At 36.3% G+C, this 16,299-nt stretch overlaps 1 long non-coding RNA gene across 1 annotated transcript; it reads right to left on the bottom strand.

Annotated features, from left to right (window-relative positions):
* Positions 1-7,093: 7,093 nt before the first annotated feature.
* LOC123537246 (uncharacterized) lies at positions 7,094-8,760 on the bottom strand. Its single transcript, XR_008368209.1, has 2 exons — positions 8,557-8,760; positions 7,094-8,099 (listed from the first exon to the last, which is right to left on the bottom strand). It is a non-coding gene; the product is annotated as an uncharacterized LOC123537246 (long non-coding RNA).
* Between the last annotated feature and the right edge of the window lie 7,539 nt (positions 8,761-16,299).

The raw sequence follows: 16,299 nt of genomic DNA, 5'->3' as shown, positions 1-16,299 counted from the left end.
TTAAAGGAGCTCCGTGGGTTACCAACGGAATACAGTGTACAGAACAGAGTTCCTTTTCACACCTTAAGGCTCTACTTCATCATTCCTGATACTATATTAAGGGTATGCTATATTTTTAAGGCTGGTTATGAACTTAAAATCTAAAGATCTAAAGACATTGTGTCATTAGTTGCGCCAAAGACTCGATCCGCGATGTATGGCCACTGGGGCTTCTTGTAACATCTGGTATCATAAAAACAATCAAAAACGATAATAATGATCACAATAAGAACAATATTATTAAATATAATAATACTGCTACTATTTCTACTGCCACTGCTGCTGCTGCTACTACTACTACTACTACTATAAATACATCCTCTACCAGTTCAAATACAGATCGCTCTGACTACAGGAACAGAGCGGGAGATGGTTGTCAGAGCACAGAGATATGGATAGAAAGTATCAGGCGTGTGTTAGCCTGTTTCCATAACGTGTCTGGTGTACAGCACCTATATTTCCGTGCAAGAACCACCAGTAGTGACCTCCACCAATCAAAAACATCTCAAAAAATCTTGTTCCTGGACAAGAGATTTATATAATAGATCTACAGAGTCAGTTGATATACTAGTATCCCGTTTTGTGGCCTCGTATTTCGCATAACTCGGTCTTTATTAAAATATTATAATTCACATAACAACTGGAAGTCAATACATTAAAGTACTTAGAATCAGCCATTCAAATTATAAATTATTTTACAAACATGCTATTTTTGCATGTGGTTTTGGAAATGTTTAATCGTGGTTTTCATTTTCTGCTTTGGTTATTTTACAATGTCAGATAAACATTATTATAAAATTCCTAAAATGTTTGTTCAAAGAAATCGCCCCTTCTCGGCATGTTACTTGAATTGTTATACTCTACCCGGAGCACGTCTTACTGTGATTTAGTTCTCATTCTTGTAAACAGGACGTATTTGCTCTAAACTGTTTGGATTGGTTACCCGCTTGAGCCGGATTTCAATGGAAAATAGGAAAGATGCATCGATAAAAATTACTTTAAACATCAATTACTGTTTAAGAAGATTTAATAATTTTAATAAATGCAAGAAAGATGGAAGAATAACCGTTCACTATGTGGCTACTTTGGTCAAACAGGTTGAAGGTATACGATGTGCGGAAAATATCACTTCTAGATATAAATGACGGAATTCAGCTAAAATCTTAGAAAGTGAGAGCCATTTTTATTGATTAAGTACCAACTTTTGAGATACCGTCGACTTTTATATCTGAAAGACGGAACGCCTGATGTGACCAAGGGTCTAAACAACCATCGGCCTTTCCTTTCATTTTCCTAGCAAGTTGCTGTGTACAGAGATATTTGCTAACAAATTTATTGAAAAGGTATCGAACATGTAAAAATCATTAAACGGGAATCATAGTGTAAACTGACTGACATTAGGATGCAAATATATTTGACTTTAGATAATAATTACTTAATTTTGTTTCCTGTATTGTAGACATGATGATAATGTTTCTTTATAAATGATTACAAGTTCTTAAAACTTTCAAAAAATGTATAATGTACTCATGGTGGGTGGATTAAGTCAACCCCGACGTTTTACATTTTTATTCGGTTTGTAATAAATAAAATTGTATTTTGTAACCACCGAAGCAAAATATTAATTATTAATTGAAAGAAAAGTCAAGCTTTGTTATTTGGAATGCCATATCACTTTCTTTTTCAGCATCAAAATAAAGGTTATGCCAGTATAACGCTTAATTGCATTCATTAGACACCAACGTTTTTAAAGTCATCATTACATTTTACTGACATTTTGCAAAGACTCGGACATCCAGTCCTAAATATGCCAGTGTAAACACCTTTGCATTTTGAAGTTAGATCTGTTGGTCGCATGGTTCGTTCACTGAAATAAGGGTTAAACATTTTATCTAAGTAATTACTTTATATACGAAAAGGGATGATAGAACTGACAAATCAAACTGTTAAATGACAACCTTGATTAGCTTTCTTGATATCTGGCAAAATATCAGCGGAATGTTAAAATATTCACCTCTGTATCCTGTTGGATTATATTCGCACGTTTAATAATAAAACCATATCAAGATATGAATAACACATGGTATCTGTTAAATGGATTATTTCCACTTGTATAAACATTCTGCATAATTATACGAAAACTCTATATTATTCAAAGCGTGGTTTAAAGTGTAGGAAAACTGCATTTCTGGAGCATAACTTTCCCTGTTGAATATTAATCCTCGATTTTTTCCACTCCCAAGGTTAATCCCTAATACACGCAATGACAGCAAAAGGTATGATATGTATAACACAGAAGTACTGTTGTTATCTATATAAAACGCCTTTGCAGAAGACAGAGCATCAAGAGAAACACCGTTTACTGTCCGACGAAACAGGCTAGAAGAGCATTTAAGAACTACCTACCATAGAGTCCTCAGTTCCGTTGTACATACTCACAGAAGGGAAACATAGCATTCAACTGTAAAAGGGTTAAACACTAAACATGCAGCGTGCCTCAAGGTTGGGCTATAACCATTTTACAAGTTGAAAAAGTACCTTGACCAAAAATCTTGCAAAGTTTGTAAACAAAATACCCATAGAAATTCAGTTTCGGTATACCTTTTCGCAGAAGTGTCTTTAAATTACTATTGAAGTTTAAAATAGTCTGAATTACGTTAGTAAAATTTAGCAAAATATTTACGCAGTGATTTATTTCGACGGTAGCCTTGCTGAAGAACTTTGTTTGTAATATACTGATTACGTTCATTAAATTCCTCAACATGCTTACACGGTCTTGCAAACCGAACTAACTGAGACATATATATCCCGTGTTGCCTGGTGCACACCCCCATCCAAATGTAGGAATTACGATACTCAACAACTAGTCATGAATTTTGGTATGTATTATATTGAATAAATAGAGAGATGTTAATCTTAAAAGGAAACAGTAGTATCAGAACTTTTTGATTTAATTAACTGGAGATCCTTGGGATGAATAGTATCCACAAATTGAGCAAAAAAAGCGTTTGAAAGGTATAAATAGTATAAAACAATTAAATATCGTCCAGATAGGATAGTGTATTGACAAATATAGTAATAATATTTGCTAGCGTATCTACGGGACTTTCAAATAATATTAAATGCTTCATTTTTATATTTTCTGGTCCTTTGGGGTTATGGAGTCCATTCAATTTCTATGTAGTAGAATTCCGGTTAAGCCGGTGTTAGGGGGCGTGAGAGGTGTTGCAATTCCCATTCTCATGAACAGACGCAATCAAACCGAGTCTGCTATTATCTTGCTTTGTTGCATTCTATGCTTCAAAGGGATCTTTTTACATATTTTATTAACAATACTTAAAGACAAACAAAGTCCATACCAATCGGTCTTGAACTCCAGTCCGTAACGATTCTCTTTAGACAGACTCACATATCAACGCCTTTTAGTTCATATCTTTGTCCATCGGCCGGTCTTCACATTACGGTAATATTTTTTTATCAGAAATAGTGCTGTTTAAACTTATCATTATAACCCAGTTATATCTCGAAATAAATTGCACAACTTGGATTTTGAAAGAGATTACCCAATACCGAAAAATAATAAATTCAATTTTCTTTTCAATTAGATTAAATGTAATTTAGCTCTATGCCATTTAGGCTAGCCAAATTGTTTCGATTGTCAAAAATTAACTGGATTTTAAAATTACTAGTTGAGGCAAGTTGTAAATATATTGTTTAATGCATACACTCAAGTACTGCATAGATGGCAGTTATTTCAATCCAAACAGTTTAATATTCACTTATTATTATTAATTAACAATATACACTGTATGGCGGATTCTCTAGTTGACTGTTTTCATCCCGTCTTACGTAATTCACGTCATACAAAATTTACAGCACGACATTTAGAACAATTGAATCTTATGACATATCAAAATCGATTACAAACAGTAGAACAATCATTTTCTCATAATTTCCCGACTTCTATTTAACAAAATTTCCATTCATTGAATCAGTTTTGACATTTCTTGTGCGCGAAAGTAGACGTCACTCAAAATTTTCCTTTAAAACCCTTTAAAGCGACAATATCAAACACCATGAAGATATTACGGTATTGGAGGGTTACCAAAAGTATAATGGACAGGCTGCAACTCTGAGCATTTTAAATTACGCCAACGTCACTACTAGTGTGTGTGATTTGACAACAGTATTAATATGGAACACCAAGACAAAAAAAGGAAGAATATCCAACAGGGAAAGCCACGTTCAAAAACGCAGCCTCCCTAAAGACACACACGAACAACTCTCGCATACCACACACAAAAATGAACACAAAAGGACAAAACAAACAAATACAGGAACACAGTGGGGCACCGCCTTGGAACGGTCAGTGGCAAAACCACCACCAAATCAATACAGTGTGCCGGTCTGGATATGCACAGCTACACGGAATAGGTAGCGTATGTCTACGGCGTGATATTCCAGTGAGGCAGCACTATAAAGTTGGGCATTGTGCTCACTGCTACAAGTAGACACCGTCGTTTATATGACTGACAAATTGTTGAAAAAGACGTTAAACCCGAACACACGCACGCACGCACGCACGCACACGCACACACACAACTAAACTAGAACTACGGTCCGCTGTGTAATATTTCTTGGTTACTCCAAGAATACAGGGTACAATGCAAACTTGCCCCTCACTTGTAACACTATAACAGATCATTCACCAGTCTATTGAAGGGACGTGATCGAAGCGTGCAGACATGCTAGATAGGAACTTAATTAAGGTCACAAAACACTGCCATTAGTTTGTACCAAAGACTAGAATTCGAATTTATAGCAATCACGGCTTTGGGCTCATTTATATGGTCAATAACAATGTTATACATGATAAAAACCACCCAAAACACTTTCCAGGACAAAACCATCGTAATCTGTCTACCATATTCATTGAACAAAGGCCTTTTACCCGGCAATGTGGTATTTTATGAGAGCTCCTTTATTTTTAAACCAGGAAAGATATGGCCGAAATGTCCATATGCCAAAATCCATGAATATTCTCTTTGAATTCACGGGTAGACCATTTTTTTCTGTAAACGTTGACAAATTTGATAATTTTGTTTCACGGAATCGGTCATGGCTACGCGAATTGTGAGAGTAAACATCTATTCAAAAGCTTCCGCAAATAAGATAGAATCATTTACGTGTGATTACTGACAAATATTAATAATGTACGAAGACTAGGCCTTCCTTTCACGTTTTATAACACTGTACTTGTATACAGTAATTGTAAATACAGGCATATTTGTACAAAATGTTAAAAGAAAGTGGTGTTGTTTTTAAATTACGACCTCGGTAACCTTGTTAATTGTTGATTCTTGGAAAATTGTGGCAGATGCATTGTCAGCGAAATAAATAGTATCTATGTCAGCATTGCATCATATACTTTTTTCACAAATGAGACTTATTTGATGAGTCAAGTACATCTTTGAATAACTAATGTAAATTGTATTACGTGTTTTAATTTCCCAAAATATCTGTTTTAAAACAGTATCATTTCTAAGAATACTAGTATCCGATAAACACAATGTACTCGGCGAGCACTTCGTTTATAGCAGTCAGGACCTACTGCTTAAAGGTGACAGTGAAGGATCAGTCTGAACATTTTCTTCAAAGATGTTGTTTAAAGGTGGAGACACTCTGGTGGTGAGCTTTTATAACTACATGCCACATCGCATGCCGTTTCTTTGTATTCTAAAACCGCCTCTGTATCCAAGTGGTAGTGCAGCTGCTTCGAGTGCAAAAAATCATTAGTTCACTACCTGTTCGCGCCATCTAAAGACGAGAAATATTTTACCAGTCTCATTTGCTTTGCGTCAATATTAAATCAGTATAATGTATTGAGTACAGTACTGATGGAAGATGATTTATTTTATTACGTGTATGAAAAGAATTCATTCCAAAAATGACACAAGCGCTAACAGCGCTTTGATACTTAGTATAGGATTTGGTTAGGCTATATCATGTGATTTTGTGATTTGGTGATATATACAGTTATGCATTCAAACCCCCTGCATATTTAAAAAAAAAACAACGTAATGTCACATTGCACAACTGCCTTGATTAATTTACACACATACTAAGCTGGTCATTCGCTTTGCAGACTAATTCGCCATCATTTTCGCCCCGCAAGACTTATAACCATTTCACGTCCTGGTGTGTATAGACAAAGAAGCGTGACGACCTACCATTTGGCGCCATGCATTCGCAAAGAAACAGTTCTATCATATTGATCTAAATTTTAAAATAAAGGCATATTAGAATCGAAATAATTTTTAGCAAAACCGTGTTTAAACACTTTTTATACACTCAGGCGGTTATACGTCGTTCGAAATAATTTCACGAGGGCTGTGCCCTCGTGAAATTATTACGCCCGACCGTGCATAAATAGTGTTAAAACACTGCTTTGCTATAAATTAATTCTTAATTCCATTTTACATTGTAAATCGTTATTGCAATCATCCCTTTTAAATATGATGTAATTTTTGCAAAAGTCACAACAATATCTAAATAAAAACAAAACAAAAAGAAAAGAAAATGGAAACGAGACCCTCACAGTGTTTCTGTAGTAGAGGTTGCAATCCTGTTATACTTTTTCATAAATAGAATAGATACCATATTAAATGCCTCAAGACTTTCAATCCTTGTTCCGGAACATATTTTCATTTGTTGTAATAAGAAGTAAATAACAAGACTGATTCAGTGTGTTCTGAGCAGTTTTATCGGTATGTAGCAAACATATAAAGCGTTGGTCACGCAATGAAATGTAAGAATTCAGCTGAACTTTTACCTTAAAAATCCACTAAAATACATTATTGATTTGCGACTTTTTACACTTTGTAGACTGTATTAATAATTATGGTATAGTGATATGCTTATGGCAAAAATCAGGAAGGTATAGTTGGTAGTAGAATCCTATTATTATTTAACTTATTTACATGCACATGTATATAGATCACAAGGAAGTTATCAATTTTGTCAGTATTCAATTAGGGAAAACATAATTATAAGGTTCAGTTTGGATAAATATCAGTTTTATTCGAAAAAACATTTTATGAGTTAACATTAATTGTACTTGCTAATTGGTATGCAAATAAATTCAAGAGACCAATAGTCAGAACCATATTTTATTATAAAAACAATAAAAAGCACACAATTATATGTGATACAGAAGTACAATTTATGGGTAACAGCACATGTTAGTGGTCCAGCCCGATATATACACGAATGAAAAATAAATAAATAAATAAATAAATAAATAAATAAATATGAATGAATGCATGAATGAACGAACGAACGAACGAACGAAATATAGATAAGTTAATAAAACTGAATCTAACGGTCAAATTGGCAGTAAGGAAGTTGTGAATTAAAAATTAAACATAAATCTATTTAATTTTTACGAATCCGTTCGGCTTGTAACCACTCGTGTTCAATCTATTAAATCACTGTGAAATACTGTTCATATGTGACGTGAAAATCTACATTAAAAGAGGTCTACGTGCCAAGGGATATGGGCTATCAATCGCTTGGTCTCTTTGTATTTCCCTCAGAACTGTTGTTCAATTTGTATTTTCTCTTTATGTTTTCAAACAGTTTAAATTTCATGTCCCATAGTTAACTCCCCATTGTAAGAGCATCTCTGCAGGATCAAACCTCGTTTTGTAGTTCAAGTTTTCATTACGTAGTAACGTTAGCTATCGGCAATGTCTATGTTTCCATCCAGGGCGGCTGTGATCGCACATACATATCCATGCATGTTTCGATCTTGTTTTGCAGTTGAATGTTCTTGGTTCGTTTATTTTCATACAGTTCCCATGTAAATATCCCATATTCCAACATCGATGCGAACAACTTTGCATATTATCTAAATTTAACCCGGAAATGATTCCGTGGCATGTTCTGCGCTCGGAATAACAACGTTTGGTCCAGTCCAAGCACACTTTGCCGGATGTGCTTAATGGCAGTAGCAAAAACATCCACAAAGTACAGTATACCACGTTGAGCCGCATTTTCCGCTGAAGAAAAAACATTAATCATTAAACTTTTCAAAATAAAGTACATTATGAATTTGTATAACATTATAAAACACCGGCTTCAAAGAAAATGCCATAAATATATGCATTTACTCTAAGATCAATGTTTACTCTAAGTTTTATTTTCAGCTTTTTGTAAACTTAATTTGAATATTTATGGTACATCATTATCTTTTGTTGATACTTTTATAAATGGAATACTGATTAATCAAATTGTTGCAGCTATTTCATGCTAAAGCAGCATTTTTCTCTAATTCATAACCATTTACAAAGACGCGGACGTAAAACCATTTCTATGCATAAAAGTATATTTCATCTTAAACGTCATCGATGCATATTTTAGGTGCCAACAGAAACTGAAATATAAATCTAAGTAAGAAATTAAGAAAGCAGATCAGTATTAATTTTTCAAATATGTAATTCTCGTATAAAGATTTACCTTTCTGTATTTTTGTATTAAGTTTTAAAACTTATCCAAAGGCATACATATGTCTGGTAAAATTTCGAGCGAACTGTGCGTTTTTATACTGTACGAACCATGGTAAAACCGATTCTAAAATTAAAGTAAAATCAAGATTTTTATGAATGGCAATACGAAATGAAGATTATTTTAAATTACAGGAAAAAATCCCCTCCTTAAAGGATATAAACACTTGCAACGAATAGTTGACGCAACCGTCTACATGTATATACATTTAATTGCGTATAATTGCGATTCTACTTTAACACAATGCGATCTCAAGTATATCTAAACTACGTTTCATATTTGGGATGATTTTCAAACAAATGCCGGAAAATTATGTTTGTAACTTCACAGTTGGATTATGAAAAGAAGACGTCCCATTAGTGTAAGTGTTGTCGAGTCCTTCAAAGAGATACGCTTTCACGACGTCTTGATACAGAAATCGTTGGAACCAACTAAATTGTAAGGTAAACAGGCAATGAAAACATGGGCGAAGGAAAATTTTTTTGCATTTTATGTCTGATGGAGCAGAAGATTTTGGTATTTTTTAAAAAAAATATACTCTATTAATAGAGCTTAACTCAACTGAAAGACCCAGATTAACAACATTGCCTGTGCGTGTTTACGTTTGTTTACCCTCACCGCCCCCCCCCCTCCACCCCGCCCCGCGGACAACACGGGTGAGCATGATTAACATATAAATTTGTCTTTATTTATTGTTTTTCTTTATCATGTTGTCATGTGTTCCCACTGCTAATATAAAAACTAAATTATTGTGCTCTCTATTCATTAAAACTTTAGATTAAAACTTAGTGTCTTATGTTTATTTATTATTCAGCAAGGAGTTTGTTTTGTGCATTATGCATTCAGATATATACAACCGTGTACTATTTTCTCCAAAAATTGATTTTGACCTTTAAGCTATCAGATATATCGCAAATGCACTAGGGACAATGTTATGTACACTTGAGTGTTGCATGTCGTAAACCGAATTAAGCTGTCGGTTGTGCGTGCTTCCGTTATTGGTGCGTCCTAGGTGATTCTTTTGTTTGTTGTTATAGATTGGTTTATGACATCACATTCAATTGTTTGTAACTGCTGTTTTCAATTGGTTTCCAGGAAGTACCGATTGCTAAGAAGGCAGTGCTCATGGCTCTTCAAATGGTAGATTAGGATATTGTAATTGATTTTATCAAGTTTTATAAAATTGAAAAATACATTGCTTTTATCCTAATTTGATATATAGATTCAGGTGTTTCCTTCATCATAGCTACCAATCCCTGTATTTATGCATAGTGATGTTGAATAACGAAATATTTCTACATAAATACTGTTTGAGTATTATTTACTCGTGATCAAGGCAAACCCAATGATAATTCGGTGACTGTATTAATACAGTTCAGTTATTTTGAAGTGTGGACAAAATCACTTTTGCATAATATTACAACCTTGCACATGTTCTTACAACTTGGTACGTGATTTTGTTCCGTTGTGATTTCTTACAGAGAGAAACTAAATGGAATGCCCGTAGTAAAGAATCATTAACAACAGATCACATCACCCAATCAGAACTCAAGAGGCTGGTTGGGTGGCAACTTTAGGCTTTGATAACTGGATTTATGTACTTCCAGTAATGAGCTGACGAGAAAATTGTTTGAATTGTTTATATGTCTAATAGCTACCACTTTTTAATAGTTATTTTTTTATATGAAAAGTGTCATAAGTTTTCGCAACGTCGAAGAACGTCTTCTAGAGAAGTCTTGTACAAAAGAACAAATTTATTTGTTTCTGTGCACTGAGTGATACGGTACAAATAAAACATACCTAAAATGTGAAGAAATCAGTGTGCATTACTTTGTTAGCGATTTCTAATTCAGAAGCTGGTTGGACATTATCGCTTTATTTCATTGGGAATGAAGGTTGCCTGGTTACCAGTCTCCACAACAAGATGTTGTTGCGCGATATTAATGTCGTACTTTGCCCGCTACATTACGATTACATGATGTAAGACGATCCGACAGTACGATGCGATAGCATAACTATATGCCTGGATGCGATCACGCAATATTAATGTCGTGTCCCATCGTGATGTCGTGATGTCGTATCATGTTATCTTTTATCGCCCTGACCTCTGCAGGAGTCGACAGTACAACCATACGGTAGCACTATCCTGGCAGTATTTATGTATTAAATACCCGGCAGTGTTCAAAATATTCAAAAGCTGTCAAATGCATTAGTCACGCAGTAAAAGCGAGATGTGAAAAAGTGAGAATTTAGCTTGTTCTACGTAACAACTTAAATACTCCTGATTACTGTTTTCATAATTATAACATTGTCAGGGGCGTAGGCAGCTTGCCTTTGATGCTGAAGCCAAAATAAAGATGGCTGTCGGAATTATGCTCCCGTATAAAATTCATGTGAAGAAAAGCTCTGATGCATTTGGACAAATATTTAGAAATATACATTTTAAATTTTGAAAATGATAAATCATATCTGTGAAAATAATGAGCCTTTATGTCATATAGGTGTAACAGACCGAGAATATTTCAGGCCTGACCGGGAATCGAACTCGGGACCTCTCACACCTAGGGCGGACACTCTACCACGTCGCTATAAAAAGGAAGTATAAATTCACCTTTATACTCTACCCTATTACATAGGTAGTTAGGCTACTGAGAGTTCATCTGCAGGCACGCCCTTTAACTTAGATCACTACCGAAGAATGTGTTTAATCCGGAAAGGTTAAGTATGCAGGTAAGTCGATCTTCATTTATTGTACGTGCTAACTTTTACATCTATTGTTAGATTACAAGGAAGTTATATACTTGACTAAATCACAAAAGAGCTTTGTATCTAAAATGAATATGGGTTTATTAACTGGTGTACTTGTGCTTGAATAGCTGCAATAGATAAACTGCCAGTATTTTATTAACGTCATTTCATTTTATACTTTACTGGTCAACAAATAAATAAATAAATAAATAAATTAGAAAAGATCTAAATACGTAAATGAATGAAAGAATGAATGAAGGAAGGAAATAAAATCAAAATATAAAATACTTTCCAAAGACATAATAAAACATTCCAAATGCATCAACTTCAAATGTCCGAAAATCACTCGTTCAGGTCTCGTATATATGTATCACCATGGATAATACGGCGTGCATAAAACCATAAATTAAAATTGATCTTTTCTTCAGTAAAGTTTGTTAATCAGTCGGTCTCTGTATTTTTCACTCAACGTTGTTGTTCAGATTACGTTTGTTATTTATGCTTCCTTAAAACAAACTTTACATACATGTGCTGTAGTTTTGTCCGAATTCTTGTCTTGTACATTTTTAGCCCACCATCATCAGATTGTGGACTATTCAAATCACTCTGCGTCCGTGGTCAGTCGTCCTTCCGTCCCTCCTTCCGTCTGTTAACAATTTATCTTTATCGCATCTCCTCAGAAACTACTGGGGGTATTTTGACCAAACTTTGTCAGAATGATGTATTGGTACCCTAGTTGTGTCCCTCTGAAAATAAGACCGGTTCAACAATTTTTGAGTGAGTTATGGCCCTTTGTTTATTTTTATAATTTATATAGATTTATATAGGGAAAAACTTTGAAAATCTTCTTGTCCAAAACCACAGGGCCTAGGGCTTTGATATTTGGTATGTAGCATCATCTAGTGGTCCTCTACCAAGATTGTTCAAATTACTTATATAGGGAAAAACTTTAAAAATCTTCTTGTCCATAATCTACAACATTCAAATTTGGACCACATGTATAGTTTTGAGTGGCTAGATGAACCTTGACATGAGTTGACCTTAATCTTTACCCAGAGACCTACTTTCACATTTCTGTAGCTACAGCCTTCAAATTTGGACCACATGCATAGATTTGTGTACCGAAATAAACTTTGACCTTGACATTGACCTACTTTCACATTATTGAAGGTAAAGGCTTCAAATCTGGACTATCATGATAGTTTTATGTTCCGTGTCGTGGAGACATTAAAAGAAGACAAAACTGTTGTCCGTTTTACGTTGACTGTTTACTTCATAGACCGGAAGAACAACAAGTGACGTCCAGGACGTCATAGCATACAAAAAAAAGAGCGCGTTACGTAGACGTGACGCCAAGAATGGCGCGTCGTTAAATATACATTTTACTTAACGTGACACTCCGGGGGCCACGATGCTGATTTTTAAACGTAAACATGTTATTTAGAGTATTTACAAGGCATTCTCGCATAAAACTGCTGTTATTGTCACCTTTCGGGGGTGTTTTAACAGGAGAGAAAACGTGTGTTAACAGAGAGATTCTCGCGCTCACGTGCTGTTATAACACCTTTTTATATATGCGCGTTCCGTTGCAAAGCGTAAACGTATTACGACCCAAAAACGGATAATTCAAAAGGAAATGACGTCAACGTGAAAAAACAACGTACACTTTACCGCGCATTTCATGGAAATTTAATGACGTTGAGGGAAATATATTCATTTATCTGATTTTTACGCGTTTTATGCTAGAATAGCGTTAGCGCATGTTCTTTTCGTGTTGTAACATCTTCAGAATCCCCCAGGAATCGTTGGTACCCTCGCCCGAACGGGCTCGCCAACCATTCCCTCGGGATTCTGCAGATGTTATAACACGAACAAACATGCATTATCCCTACATTCAAAGTACGACTTGACTGAAGTGAACAATTACAAAAAGCCATAAAACATAGTAATCACTTTCCCTGAAAAATAACAGTCTTTGCTTACTCCAGAATATGTTATATTACTTCTGTGGATAATGTTTAAACTAGAAATTCAGTCAAACTACTGTATAATCACATATTGCTGAACAAGTGTTACTGTCACTTTTACTCAAAACACAATCTCTTATACACATTACGCGTATTACAGTTTGTCTGATCTCTTAGAAATTCACTGTTACAATCACTAAGTAAGTTCTGTGTAATAATCACTGGGAAAGGTAACTGTTCTATAAGGAATCACGCACATCTGGTTGCTTCAGCTCGAGCGGATATAGTTTTGATATGGGCCGGGTAGTTACACCTCGTCTTGATCTAACACGGGCTGCTCGAACAAGTCCATCGTTTCCAACGATAACGTCTTCAATCACGCCAAGGGACCAGCAATTTCTCGGTAAGTTGGTGTAATGTATCTGCACGACGTCACCAAACGTAACAGCACCTCCATGGTTACCGGATGTTCTGTGAAACTCTCGCAGAGATGTGAGGTATTCTTGCTTCCATCTCGACCAGAAGTGCTCAAGTGTTGCTGACTTAAATCTATAGAGTTTGTCTGCAGAATCATAGGATAGGTCGTCTGCTGCGGTCTCCTTGTCGTCTGGATAAACAGGGGAGGTAACTCTTCTTCCATACAGTAGATGAGAAGGGATAAGTGGTTCCTCATCCATGTGTGTTTGAGTGGGCGGTCATTTACGATACATTCTACTTCTGCAGTAATTGATTGAAGAACTTCCATGCTAAACACGACTTCCCGAGTACTTCTCTGATACAGGTCTTCGTTATGCCAATAAGCCTCTCTCACCAGCCTCCGTACCATGGCGCGTGCTGGGGAATAAATGACCATGTTATACCATGTGTCCCAAGGACTCTTCCTTCAGGATTTTGGCGGTGGCGATGTACGTCAGGGCGTTGTCCGACAAAATGACCTTGGGTATTGCTTTTCTGCTGAAGAAACGTCGTAGAGCCAAAATAAATGAGTCCACAGTCATGTTCGGTACTATTTCTAGATGGACAGCTCGCGTATTGGCACATGTGAAAAGGCAAATGTATGCTTTCTGTAGTTCTCCGCTCGACGCTTTTACTGTTAAAGCTCTGGTAAAGTCTATGCCGGTTACTGTGAATGGTGGCTCAACCTTTAATCTGTTGCTAGGTAACGGTGGGGGTCAGGTACTCGATATGTTCTTCCTGTTACCTTACGGCACGTAACGCACGAGCGAACTATTTTCTAAACACGCTGGCGAATGCTCGGAATCCAAAATTTTTGGCGAAGATACGTGACTGTACTCTCAGTACAAGAATGCATATATGTAACGTGTGCATCCAAAATAATCAGCTTTGTAAGGTTATCTTTGGAAGGAAGTAGGTAGGGAAATCTCGTGTTGTGTAGTAACAGTGCGTTGGACATTCTACCGCCACAACGTATTAAGAAACAAATCAAGCTGTCTCACTAGGTTGGGTCTTTTCATCTGGATGTTTCTATTCTGGTAGATGTACTGTATCACGTCTGAAAAATGACGGCACTGTACGTACTTTATCAGCTGCTTGGCTGCTGCGTTGATCTCGTGCGACTCTAGAGGTCCGTAGATCTTCTCAGTATTTCTGCAGTTGTTCACAAATCTTAGAACATATGCTGTAACACGTATCAGCTTACGGATGTGACGAATCTATTGATGTCTATAACATCTAAAATGCCGGGATCGGGTGTATTTTCTCGCGATGTAGTCATATATGCGGAATAATTGGTACATTCGTGTCCACTGCCGGTGTGCGTACTCAGCATTAAGTCATATCCGGAAAATGTTGTCTCGTCGTTCAGCCAACTAGGACCATGCATCCATAATCTGTTGTCTGGAGTCTGTAAATAGACGGTGGCTGTATCTAGGTGTCGTACGCCTCCCTCTGTGTCTCCAAACCCTGATAAGCATAGCGTTTCACTGCCAGTTGGCTGTAGCTGCAGTTTCTGTGCTAGACGTTCAGTGATAAACGAACTCTGGGAACCTTCATCAAACAAGATGTTCGCGGTTGTGGAGGTACAAGATGATGTAACCATGGAAACGGCTGTCTTCAGTAAAACGGGTCCTGGTGCGAAATTATGGGCTGAGTGAAGCACGGATGACTGGGTTTTCTTCGCGTCGTGTGTTTTAGGGGGTTCATCTGTGGATTTGGTCCTTGATTCTTCCTCACATAAACTAGTATGGTGTCGACGCGAACATATCATGCAATTGAATTTAGATCTACACTCGCTAACCTTGTGACTACGTAGACAGGTAAAACATAACTGCTTTTCTTTCACAATATTGAGTCTCTTTTCACGATCTTTAATTTTTACACAATTTGTACTTGAGTGGTCTCCCTTACAATATACACAGGTTGGTACTTGAACGCTTTTAAATTTCACACTTGGTCTATGAATATTTCTTCTCTCCGTCTTTCGCGTGTCCGATTTCGTCAGGAAGGTTGCTGTAGGAATGAATTCTTGCCCCGTATTCAATGCACTTCTGGCGTCCATAATATTAATTTCATTTATGAGACACTTCATTAACTCATTCAAACACCAAGATAATGTTCCGTGCGCACGTGTCATGTTCGTTCTGACTTCCGTTGGTAATTTCTGAAGGATGATGGGAGTGAGAAGAAATCCATATATGGTCTCTCACTGGTTAAGTGAATCAAGTCCCCGTATGTATGTTTCTGTGGTATCGTAGAACTTTCTCAGACTGGTAACGGTGTTCACGGGAGCGGGAACTTCAAGCAAAGCTTTCATGTAGGTCTGTATAATTCTGTCTTTCTGTCCATACCTTTCGTGTAATAACGACACTGCCTTGTCATAGTTAGCATTAGTTAACGCAAAACCTGCAATTGTTTGTCCAGCTTCTCCTCTCAGAGACGACTTCAGGTAGTTGAATTTCTGTACACCACTGAGTGAAGGTTTCGTGTGAATACTAGTAGTCGACTCGTATGAGCCCCAAAA

Source organism: Mercenaria mercenaria, chromosome 17 (genome assembly GCF_021730395.1).
Source record: "Mercenaria mercenaria strain notata chromosome 17, MADL_Memer_1, whole genome shotgun sequence".
Lineage (NCBI taxonomy): Eukaryota > Metazoa > Mollusca > Bivalvia > Venerida > Veneridae > Mercenaria > Mercenaria mercenaria.
The sequence above is the reverse complement of the archived record's forward strand: the minus strand, read 5'-3'. Positions and strand labels throughout refer to the sequence as shown.